We start from the raw sequence: 13059 nt of genomic DNA on the forward strand, positions 1-13059 counted from the left end.
TCGCGGCCGGCGGGGCGGGGGGCTCCCTTGAGCGTCGCCCCGTGCCCTCGCGCCGCTGCCCCGGGCTCCAGCGGCTGCTCCCAGCCCGGCGGAGCCTCGTCCTTCCTGCCTGAGGGCTTGTGGGCCGACTTCGCGCTAATCGCTGTCGCTCTTTGGTCTTCCACCTTGCGTGTCACAAACCCGTGGTCATCCCTGCTCCGCGAGGCTGGTGTCAGGCTAGGCTGGTATCTGTTTTGAGGCCGCCCTGACCTGAGAGGTGGTCGCTGCGCGTGAATTCCACCAGGCCTAACTGCTCTGCTGATTCGCTTCTTTCCCCTCCTAGAACGAGATATTTCTTCCAAACTTTGTTAAAAAGGTACGCAGTTTTCTGCATGTAATTGACTTGCCAACTGCGCCCTGCTTTCTTTCATTTGGCCCCAGCGACAAAGCCAAGCTGGTTAGTTCTGCTTTCCACGCACAGCCACAACATGGTGCCTGGAATCGCCTTCCCCCCTTCCCTGTCTCCTCCTCCCCTCCAAGCGATTCTTCTCTCTGAAACAATGGCACTTTTTTTTTTTTAATGGTCAGAGAGACCTCTTGCACACTTAAAAGCTCTTTGTAATAAAAATGCTTTTAGGAGGGGAAATAGCTACATCGTTTAATTTATTTGGTTTATTTTGAGGGTCAATGTAAGCATTAATCAATTTCACCAAATGACATCAAAGTAATTTCATGCTTAGCCATAAGCCTTGCACAAGTTGTGATTTTACAAGCTTCTGTCCTCAAAAGTCATTAAAGCTATATAACTACAAGCTTCAGAGGGGAAAGGCCCTCCTGTTTTTCCATACTTGGGTGAATAAAAGAGTGCTGCTACAGATGGCTTTGTTTTTATGGGCTATGATCTAACAGTAACTCTAACGAACTTGTATTTTGGGGGTTAGTGACTTCATAGACTAGGAGGAAGAAGAGCTCTTTCACTGTGGCAGACAGTAATGCCAACTCATGAAAAAATCTCAAGACTCCTGATTTCCAAGTCAAATTAACTCTGACTCATGATTTCCTGATAAAGACACCAGATCTGGGGATTTTTTTTCTTTATATGTATGTAGAGAGCACCAAGCTGGTAAGTCTGCTGGAAGGGGCAGTGGGTGTACATCAAGGTCACCACAGCAAGGGAGGGAGTGGGGCAGGGGCTGGGGTGAAGGGGGCCCTGGGGCCAGGGGAAGTTATACAACAGAGCTGTGTGTGTGTCTGCCCTTCACTGAAGCTCCAGCCCTGCAACTGCCCCTCACTCCTGACCCACGGTAGCCCGCATCTTGGCAGGGTGTGCAGGACCTGACCTCCCCCCTGGGCTCCAAACCCCCCACGCACACCCACAGCCTCCCGCACCTTCACAAATAACTCCCCACACACAAACATTTCAAAAATAGCATTTCATGATTTTACATTCCAAATCTCTTGATTTTTAAGAGGGTAGATTCAGAGGGTAGAGTGAGACTAGACATCAGGCAGCGCTACTTCACTGTCAGGGCGGCTAGGATCTGGAACCAACTTCCAAGAGAAGTGGTGCTGGCTCCTACCCTGGGAGTCTTTAAGAGGAGGCTAGACGAACACCTTGCCGGGGTCGTTTGACCCCAGTACTCTTTCCTGCTATGGCAGGGGGTCGGACTTGATGATCTGCTCGGGTCCCTTCCGACCCTACCAGCTATGAAACTAAGAGTTTGTCTCATAATTTTTGACACAGTGGGATTGGCAATGCTGCAGAGATGTAATTTCCAAGCATCAAGACTACTAAGTGCTCTTGGCTGCTTTCCCATGGGGATTTTGCTGTGGAAGATGAAAGGATTTTGCCTTGAAAGACTGAGTAGAAAACAGTTAGAGCTGAGTGAACTGCAGGCACCTTCCTCAGACACCCAGCTCCTTAAACTGGGTCAGGTGAAGTTGCTTCCAGGCCGGACCCAGCAAGCAGGTTGTTGGGACTAGACACAAACTGGCTACTCATTGATCCAGACTGAATGGGATTTGATGGAGTGGGGAAAGCTAGTTCTGGCAGCATAGATCTGTTGGAAATTCTCATTGGTGGGTAAGAAAAGAGTTATAGAGACTACTTCCAAAGTTACTAGAAGAGTTGGGTCTTTTACATTTTATACATGTGTATACTATGTTGTCATGTTTCCCAAGTTCATAACTTATTCCCTTTCCCTCACTTCCTTTCCTCATTTATACACTGTCTTGGCATGTTCTTAAGTGAGGCAGTCCCCTCTGTTAAGGGCATCCAAGGAAGGTGCATTCAGTTTTCCCAAGTGCCTAGGTGATCAAAAGTTCAAATTATTTAAGAGGATCCCTCAATATATTTTTGTTTGCATTTAACACCTGGCAGAGGATCACATTTGTAATATTTTTTTCTCTCTTGTTGCTGTGTGAAACAATCATACAATTTAAAGAGAATACTAGGCAGGAAAGACAACTGAGGTCAAATGACCCCAGCGAGATGACCATCCAGTCTCCTTTTGAAGATTTCCAGGGTAAGTAATTGCTCCACCTCTGGAGGGAGCCTGTTCCGCAGTCTGGACACCGTAACTGTGAAGTTTTTCCTAGTGTTATGCCTGAAATGGTCTTCCAGGAGTTTGTGGCCATTACTCCTAATTTTCCCCAAGGATGTCCTGGTAAACATTTTTTCCCCAAGCCCCTGATGTATTCCCCTGATGTAGCGGTAAGCTGCTATCAGGTCCCCTCTCAGCCTTCTCTTTTTAAGGCTGAAGAGTCCCAGGTCCCTCAGCCTTTCCATGTATGGCTTGCCATGTAAGTCTGATTATACGAATGGCTCTTCTCTGGACTCTCTCGAGCTTTACTATGTCTTTGTTAAAGTGTGGCACCCAGAACTGGACACAGTACTGGCACTGCGGTCTCACCAATGCTGAGCATAGCCAACATGTAGGAGGGGCCCTCGCCGGTCAGGGACTGGGGAGCACTGGCCAATGCCCACCCTGAGAAGTGCTGGTGGTACTTCTGGTTTGCTGCTGGTGCTTCCGGGGTCGGTGATCAGTCACTGAGGGACACCCTCACCCACACCCCCATTGGCAATTGGCTGCTGGGGGACCTCCCCACTGTATCGGCGATTGGCCGCTGGTGCCCCACCAGAGCCAGGAGGCACCAGTCGCCCATGATGCTGAGTAAAGCGGAAGAATAACTTCCTTGGTTTTGCTTGAGATGCATGCCAGAGTATTATTTACCCTACTAAAAAAGTGCAATCAAGTGCACTGGTAAAATTGAGATTCCATTCCATTATCATAATCATATAGTAATTTTAGGAGTTGTAACAATGCTAGATAAAAACCTTCCAAATGAAGAATATTTTATTTATCTTTAAATTGGTGTCTCCATAGGTTCTCAGGACTAAACTACTGATTCTTTCATGCCTCTGGTGTTTTAAAATAGTATGTTTCAAGGGAAGTCATAGGAGACTAATTCACTCCCTTCTGATTCCTTACTTATATTAGCAAATGTTTACTCATGTGAATAGTCTCATTTAATTTGCACGTTCACCAGCAGAACCCCTACAATTATATAAAACAAAACCCTGTTCCCTACTATTAGATTAATTTATAGGTCAATCAAAAGCTTAACAGACTAAATAGTTCTTTGTTTTCTTCTACATCAGGTCCTGATATGCAGCTTCACTTGTTTTGATATCTCACCATGCATTGGATTGGCTGCCATCTGTTTGGCACTTTTTATTACAAGAGTAGGGGTTTCCCTTGATTTTCTTAGCCAAAATTTCCCTTCCTCATACTGATGGGTAGTGTGCTGAGATGGCTGTGTTTCAGAGATTCTGTGCATCTGTAGTTGTATCACACTTCAAGATATTAGGTACTAAATAAATATAAAACCTGTGTATTTTTACTGCTGAACATTAGTGAAATTAGCTGTCTGTGTGCAAAATGTAAACCATTATATATTCGTTGGGCTCTAAATAAATGTTTTATTTCCCTTTTTTTTTTAACTCAGTTTGTGTGAAGGCTCCTTACAAATCCACTGATTGGGTATTTATATTGTTGTACTATAGAAGTGAGTCGTAAGTCCTGTGCAGCTTCAAGCTCTAGGATGTTTTCCATTTGGATCAAGAAATCAGGGCTTTTTTTTTCAGTGGTAATAAATACCATTAGTTAGTTCTTAAATAGATTTAACAATATTAGTGCCACCTGTACTTCCTTTATATACATTTTTGGGTGATCATGATGTGCAGTATAGTCACACATTTCAAATCCTAGATGAACACAGATTCCTTTTGATCTAAAATCTAATTTCTTACATTTAGGTGGTAGGCTAAAGTATTTCCCATGAGTAATATTGAGCATCTTTCCAGTATGTTCTAAAGGACTGTCACCAGTGTAATGCAGAGATAACCAAGCTAGTTTTAAACTTAATTAGCTTAGGTAGTACTGATAATAGAATAGACATGGCAGCACGGTGTTCAATTTACCTTGCTTCTCAGTGGGGTTTGCAGCCTGCACTGAGCTCTCTACAACTAGTATCTGAACTAGCTAGTTTAAAATTACTTTGGATATCTCTGTGCTACATGGTAATCATTTTTGTGACATACTGTGAAAAGCTAATGAAATTAAAAATCCAATGTATTAAATACAAAATGTGAATATAAAATAATGCTCAAATGTCTCTGGCTACTTGGCTTAGGCTGAGCTTGGACATTCAACTGAAGTTGTACACACATACACACAGCTGTTTATGTTGCGATTGTATAGATTTTTCTTTAAAAGCCATTTATGCTCCTTTAAAAAGCACACCATTCTTTATCAGTTATTTCTGAGTAGGATTACACCATTTCAGTTCTGGATAAACTGTAATCTTAATCCTGAAAAATAATGCATTTAAAATAAAATATTTTACAAGACAAGCTCAAATTTACAGTGTCTGCATCACTTTTCATATGTGTCCAAAGACTGTAGATAGATGTATCCTGGCCCTGTTGAAGTCAATGGCAAATTTTCAATTTACTTGAGCAGAGCCAGGTTTTCATCCTCTACCTTTTTGCACATTAGGTCTTTTTAATATCTTACAATGCTTAAAATATCTGTCTTTTCTTACCAGGCTCCCCCAAAGCTGTAGCTCCAGGCTAAATTCCGCTTATGCTGAGATGTTGAGCACTGAACTCCTGACATCATCAAATGGGATTCATGTGTCAGAAAGGTAGGTGAGTAGATCACCAAGATATTTTTTGTGTGTAAACTTAGTGCTCTCAGAAGGTGCTAGGTCGAAAAAAAAAAAAGGTTATTCATACATGTCTTTGTTGGCACTGAAAATACAGCAAGTCCTTTCCAGATGTTCATCCTCCAAGGGATTTAGAATCTAAGTAAAACATACAATAGAGAAGAGGTTTTTACAAATGAGGAGCAATACATGAGAAATTTTTATACAAGTCAAAGACCAGTGCCCTATTTTTTGAAAGAACAGAGACAGTATTGAAGGTATCAGTGAAATCTATCTGTATATGGCATTTCCCACAATAATACATGTCTCTCTCTCAAGTAAGTAAAAAGGAAATATATGTATAATATGCTCTGCTTTAATCAAAAAAGAAGATCTCTTGAATATCTTGTTGAGTGATATTTTTTAAATGATCATGATATGATTAAAAACTCATTAGGAACAACTGAGGAAAAAATAGAATAAGGCAATGGATTTTGTTTGTTCTTTAATAGAAGGTATGCAATTTTTCTTATCCCTTCAGGCAGTGAGTTCTGTTGGTAAAGGGCTCATTAAAGTTCTGTCTGTCATGTTCATAAGCCTCCCCCTATTGGTGACAAATTTAAATGTTTCAGGCCATGGGCATTTGTTGTGAGGTATATCCTGTTTTTGGGCTCCAAAAAGTGAACATACAACTGCTCAAGTGATTTGTTGCCAAAACACTATGGCAATTCCATGACAAAATGTTAGCTATTTCCAACATGAATTTAGCAGCAACACAACTATTCCTAGTGCTACATGTGCCATTATACTTAGCTCCATAGGCTGTGGTTTTGTCCTCCAGTATCACAAGAGACTTTGCTCCTCATCTCTCCCTACCCCTCATCCCCACACCCCATGGCTCCAGGGAATCTGTCTGACACGCTGAACTCTATTGCCCCAGGGGGATGGAGCCTGGCTCACATCACCACATGGACTCGCTGCTCATTCCTATCTTTCTTCATGATGGATAAAATCCTTCCTGCCCAAAACACGTCAGGAATTCACCTCCCAAGCCCTCCTGCCATGCAAAAAATTACCTGCTCCTGTTGTGTTAGCATCTCTGGCTTTATCTACAAGGAAGAGTACAGAGCTGGAACTTCTGGATGGCTGAGCTCCTGGCCAAGTGCTTCAGATTCATCTCTTGGCTTTATAGCTGGTAAATGTCGTGACTGAGGCAAAAGGGAGACTGTTCTGTGTCTCTCTTGAAGTGGAGGGAGCATCAAAACCTTACAGGCAGGTGCAAGCCAAGGGACAGGAAGTATGTGTGTGCTTTGTGTGGTGAAATGCAGCTGTAATTTGCAAAGGCCATGGCTGCTTTGAAGGGGAGACTCTTCAGTCATCCCCCCCCCCCCCCAAAGCAGACAGTGTGTCAGAGCCCTCCCACATGTTGATGAGGCAGGTGAATCACTGTACCATCACCCACTGGATAGCCAAGAACACCTCCCACACTACCTGTGGACTTGTCTATGCCAAACTGATGGGCAGACCAGAGACCACCACAGCCTCAGTCATGGCTGTACATGGTGCAGCACACCAGACCACACAGGAGCTGTACAAGTTCTCCAGAGAAGTGGTGGCAGCCTTGACTCTGTACTGATGGAAGTATGGTATTCACAGGACCTGCTGGCACCACTGAATCAAGAACTGCAGGGCACTCGGGATCCACTGCAGCCTGGAAGTGAACTTGATGAGCCTTTATCAGTGCAAGGCGGGGGTGGAATCTGCCATGGGTGTGGATTTCTGAGTGGCTAGCCAATCAGCACTTTCCTCTGTGCTCAGCCTCCTTCAGGAACCTCCGAATGTGGCAGCACCCAAAGCATGCTGGGATCACTACATGCCAGACCCCTGACTGTAAAGCACCAGTAGTACTTGTTGCCATGCTCCAGCACTCTGGACAACCAGACACACAATTTGTTCTGAGGCATAAGATTTGATGAGACTAAATATTAAAAAATCTTATTTCTTTAAAGCCTTGTTCCAACTGCTAATTTAAAGAATTCTTTGGCTAACAGCCTTCTTGAGCAGTATAACATATTTAAGGTTCCTAGAGAGAGAAGAAGCAGGTGCCTGAAATCCAATCACACCTGCAGGCTTGTAAGTGGTATTCAGGGTAGTATATCTATATTCTGGTCTAAGAATGGAAGATTCATGAGATTCCATCCTAAAATCAGCACGGACAGGAGGCTGAATATTGCACTTAGAGAAACCAGAGCAGGGTGTAGAGGTGCAGTTCTGTAACTGAAACATGAGCATCATTTTTTATTTTCCATATATTCATTTGCATTTAATTTTGATTGTTTGTTTCTTATAGTATGGGTCTTTTATTGTTTCATACCTGGAATTTAAAGCAGATACAAACTGTACTTTATATATGTCTTCCTCTGGGACATCACTAACTCCCTAAAAGTGTGTTTATAAAATGATTTATTAAACATCACAATCTATCAAGACACCTGAATATTATTAACATCTTTTGTAACATCTGAAGAGTAAATATATCATGACACTGTGGGAATCATCTGTTGCAGTGGAACAAATGATGAGGGCTTAATTAACGCAAATATGAAAAGTTAACTGTGAAGCTTATAAGACAAATAGCTCTATTTACAAAAGGAAAAATATGAATAAAGACTTTGCTTGACAATGAAAGAATGCATGGCAGGGAGAGAAATATTAAAAAACTTCCTAAAAGACAAAAAAAAGTACAGAACACATGAAATTACATTAACTGATAAAAATAATTAAATTTACTCTATTTCAAAATGTATACAACAAAATATTCAAAAAAAATTATCCCATTATTTCAATATAAGCAGGAGAGCTGTGCAAAGCTTCGATCCCTGATTCAATTGGGCAGATATTTGGATGTTGGATCACCTCAGTCTGTGGGGAGAAGTACAAACCCAGCTCCATGGGAAGTAGAAAAACAGAGACATTTATGAGGCTGAAGCAGACTTTATGTATACTAGCTTGCAGGCAATGTGCTCCTGGCCATTTTGTACATTCCTCAGGACTTTGTATATCCTAAGTTTGTAGGCTGTTTTGATTTGGTCAACTGGATGCAGGTTTGCTTGTTCTGTGTTTACTCTAAAGTTAAGCACCATTGGTTATTTCCCCAAATAAAATTGTCCTCATTTCATATAGAATTCACTTGAGAACATTAAAACAAAACAAACCCTGATGGTTACATCCATGCACAGGGACATGATCCCCATTCTGTGCAAAGGCTGTGCTGTCTTTAGTAGCAAATATTGTCATAATTCACAACATAGCACTGAAGTACTCTCTTAAGGCCACCCTCAGCCAAATAATGTCTCATAGGCTCTAATTATTGCACTTATTTCTGGCAGCTCAGAAGCAGCAGGCAGTCCCTCCATCTCCACCTGCCACACTGCTGGCAAGGCTTCCCCTTTAGCTTTGCAAATACTGCACAGCACATGGCAGGCAGAAAAACAAGGGAGATGTTTGGTTGAGCCTTGTCATGAGAGATCTCTAGCATCTTTTCTGATGTCCAAAAGGTCACTTAACTACATCTGCTCAGTCAATAGTTTAACCACTTCTTGCTACCATCCAGATTGCCAAGGAATCGTTTTATGAGCTGGGAAACCGTAAATTAGGCAAGGTTAGGACAAGTCAACCCCCCCCCATGACTAAGGCATTTAAATACCTCCATCGTAGATGGGACAGTTAGAAAAGAATGTTCCTGAGTGCAGCTTTTAGAACAGGCCCGTGTATGCCCACCCCAACAAACCAAGATTAATGACTATACTGTCCCTTGTGCAATACCAGTGCCTGCATCACCATGGAGAAGTATCCCTTTCTATTGGGCTAGGGACAAACATTCAAAAAGCCAGAGCCTGAATTGATTCAATTTTTTCAGGTTAGTGTAACCTGCAGATCTTGAACCAATTTGCAAGTGGATAGACATTCACTTTTGAATCGAGAAATGCAGGCAAATGCCTGCAGGGGCTCAGGCTAGAAGCCGGGGGCGCTAGAGTGACCCCTCACTTCCCTTCACCAGTGCTGAGTTGAGGGAGGTGTGGCCAGACCACGGCAAGGTGCTCTGAGGGTGGGGGTTAAATCCCCACCCTGCCTGCACAGTCCTTATCCGGGGTGTGCCTGGAGGGGGAGTGGGAAGCAACCCTTGCTAGACTTTTCCCTTCTCGCTGCTCAAGGGGCAGGAGTGTTGCCAGCCCCTGGCTAACACTCTGAGGCAAGCAGGGGGGAGGAAAGGGAGGACTGCTAATGTGCAAAGCATGCATCTGTTGATGATACTGAGCTTTTTAATCTCCCTCTCCCTGCTACTTCATGCTGTCTACAGCAAACTGACAGGCAAGAAAGCCAGCAGGGAACTGATAACACAAATGTTATCAGCCCATCAAGAAAACAAAAGCCTCTCTCATTAGTTCATGCTCTTCTTAAACAGCTTTTCCAAGGAAGGAATGGAGGGACATTACCAGCTGACCTATTGATTAGCTCCAAAAAGCCCTAAGTGGACACTGTTCTGTCTGCCTTTGTCTCAGTGAAATTGGAGACACACATACACAGACACTTCTCAGTATTAGCTATCATGGGGGTGGCGTGACTGTGACCAGATGCAGGCTAGGGTATGTTCTGTGGGAGAGGGGAGGGAGGGGAGAGATCCCTGCTTGAGCACTGAGCATGGAGTGGGATGGGGCAGGGGAAAGCCTGGCAAACACTGCAGTCTCCCACTTTCTTCTCAGTCAGCCAGAGCAGTGATAGTGCTCCAGCTAGGGAGGAGGGGCAGGACCAGTCCTGCTCTCTAGAAAAGACAGCACTGTACAGGGCTGAAAAGCATACTAGGATGCTGGGGGATTCTGATTTAACTTAAACCAGGAAAGGATCTGGGACAGAAGTTCCATAAACCAGTTTGACCCAAATCAGTTAAGTCTGATACTACATTCAACCAGGTTTATCTGAAACCAGTTACAGACATTTTGAAACTGGTTTATGTGCACTGAACTTGTGTTCTCTTACAGGTTTAAATTAGTTTCTGATCGCTTAAACCGGTTTATGTGTAGCTTCTGTCCCTAGCCCTGATGTTCTTGAGCCTGGAGTGGGGAGGTGAACTAGGAATATGAGTCCCATCACTTGCTCACAGCCCTCAGTTCAGGAACTGCATCATCTGATACCCCTCAATTTTCTCTGTGTTGCCCAGAGCCTCAGTTTATTTTGTAAGTGTTTCAAGATTGGATCTCAGCTAGTTTAGGTGAGTCTGTCCCCATCTTAAGTAAATGACAGAATAGATGGTATACTAGCCTCTACTACTGTGCCCAAGGAAGCCCTGGGATTGGCTCTAGAGAATGCATTTCAGGTGTTTAAAGGTTTTCTTTGGCTTCAGGGCTCTCACTGGGGTTCATACATTCACTCTCATTCCTAAGACTTAAGCTAGTTTGCTTGTTCTGAACTTTTCATGGTGCTCAGTTGATCCCTTGGCTCCTGTTTGGCTCATCCTTAGGTTCCTGCTGCCCTTGGCACACCTATTTCTCTTGGCCTGACCTTTGACAACTTTTGTCTTGTTTCTGGGGAAGGAGCTTAATTGAAGAGCCACTCAAGGTCAGGGAGAAAGAAAGACTGCAGGCTTCAAGATGTCCACCTCCCTATCTGTTGTATGCAGTCCTGGTCTTTTGAGTGTCCCCGTTGGTCCCAGCCTTTGGCTTGCCCGGTGTCAGACCTGTGCCCCAAATCAGTTGACTGAACTACCTATGCCCAGGTCCCCTTACATAACTGCTCTGAACACATCAGGACAACTGCCCAATGGGGACTTTACAACCTCAAACTGATTTCCCACAGTATGGTAACAGTCCAGTGTGAGTGGCTTTCACAGAGCAACTGCCAGCTGTTTATTGATTCATAAAGCTCATCCCATTTTTGTGAGAGCATTAAAGGACAGAGGCAAGCTTTGCACATGGATCCAGGAATATTGCATGCCTTTTATGAAGGTTTTTGCAACCACTGCTGATTGTCCCTGATATGCATCATGATGTAATTGCAGTAGTTCATGTTAGTTTCCAGAGCCCAGAAACAATGTCCAGCTGCATTCAGATGGTTGGCAAATGTCTGACTCAGGCTGTGGCTTTTAACTGCTTTACATTCTTCTCATTCATTTGTCTGCATCCACATCGTATAATCATCCCTGTGTCATACTTCTACTGTCCATTGGAATAAATACCAAAAAAAACCCCACTTTTATAGTCTGCTAGCAGGATCTACTGACTTGTGCAAGAGACCTCATTAGTATCCATGCTAATGGTAGGGAGTGAAAATGCAAGTGACTCTAGGCATTCAAAAAACTGCCGTGCAAAAAAATGGGAAGGGGCAATAGGACTGAAAGAACAGTGTTGTGGTGGTTGGTCGCAGGTGTCCACAACCCTTTTGTATAGTCTCACTTGCCCATAATATTCTGCTCCCATGTCCTACAGTGCACTGCATCAGAAGATGTTCCAAGAGCCACTGTAGTTTCTATCTGTGGTTCACTTTGTATTTAGCCAGCATAGCTGCTCATTGTGCAAACCATGTTGCACCAGCACAAGCACAGTGGTGTGCACACACACTGACAGATCAGTATGGTGAGCCAATCAAACTTGCTTACAAAATTTCAAGTAGAGACATGACTTCTGACATCATTAAGAAAGAGATGTAGCAGACAGACACTTCTTCTGCCAGTGTTCAAGATAGGTAGTGACAAGTACACGTGTATGTCTTTTTGGCTGACATCCAGAAAGGTATAGTGACATGAATTAATTCATGAGTTAGCTAGGTGGCGTTGGAACCTAGTTGTATATTGCTATACCAGTGTGACTTCTTGGAATACAAATTGGGTGGTTGTTTAGAAGTTACTAGAATAAATCAGATTTAAATTGTGTGTTGCTACTGTTCTGTGTAAATTACAACATATAGTAAAATATAAGTTACCCATTTTGATAACAGAATGGCCAAACAGAAAATGCTTTTCTAGAAGAGCCTGAGGATGATGCATCAATAAAAACATTGTCTAATGAATTTGAGAAAATTTTTGTTCCACTTCATATTTAGATGATTTCTCTAAAAAGGTGTGTTCAAAAGAGAAGCCAGTGAGCCCAACCATGATCAAATACTATAGTTTTTTTTCTTGAAATTTAAATTCAGCAGATGAAAAATAAAGACCTGGCAATAAGGGTTTTGGTAATATATTTCAATATTGTGGATCAAAAGATGGAAAGACCTAATTTATATTAAATCTGTGATTCCCAAACAACATTTCTGGCTTTCAAATGCATAATAGATATTGTAATTTATACTTTTTTTTAAGAAACTAATGGGCATGGCTAAAATTTAATGAACAATCTTGAGTACTATCAGTTAAACAAAAAATAAAGCTGCTGAATTACACCTACAAGTTAGCAACACAAAAATACTGCAGAAGCAGCATCATTCTTATACAAAATTAAGTACTAAAGGAGATAAGCATGTTTTTTTTTAATTATGTTGCCTGGCAATAGCAAATAATTTCTTAAGAACATTTGTGAAAAGATCTTTTGTTTACTTTACAAACATTAATCAAAGAGGATACAAAAATAAAGATATGGTTTCTTAACATGACTAAATTACCTTAGAAAAACTGGATTGTCTTTAGAAAATTGTATCTAAAAATTTCAATAAGCATAATAATCTTTGCACAATAACCTGATGTATATAACGGTAAGTAAGAAAAGAGAACAAACAAACAACTGTGGTGCTTTTTTCACAGTATTAGTAAAAGTATCAAGATGAACAGTGACAGAGAGATTATGTAGAGGGAATCTTCCAGAGAGGACTATACAAGAAGTTTAT

The 13059-nt window shown here is 42.4% G+C and overlaps 1 long non-coding RNA gene across 1 annotated transcript; it reads left to right on the top strand.

The window, feature by feature from the left end:
- The first annotated feature begins 36 nt into the window (after positions 1-36).
- On the top strand, positions 37-7160 carry LOC112550889. The gene is made up of 3 exons (XR_003094954.1): positions 37-355; positions 5089-5187; positions 6128-7160. It is a non-coding gene; the product is annotated as an uncharacterized LOC112550889 (long non-coding RNA).
- The last annotated feature ends 5899 nt before the right edge of the window (positions 7161-13059 follow it).

Source organism: Alligator sinensis, unplaced genomic scaffold (assembly GCF_000455745.1).
Source record: "Alligator sinensis unplaced genomic scaffold, ASM45574v1 scaffold692_1, whole genome shotgun sequence".
In the NCBI taxonomy this organism is placed as follows: Eukaryota; Metazoa; Chordata; order Crocodylia; family Alligatoridae; genus Alligator; species Alligator sinensis.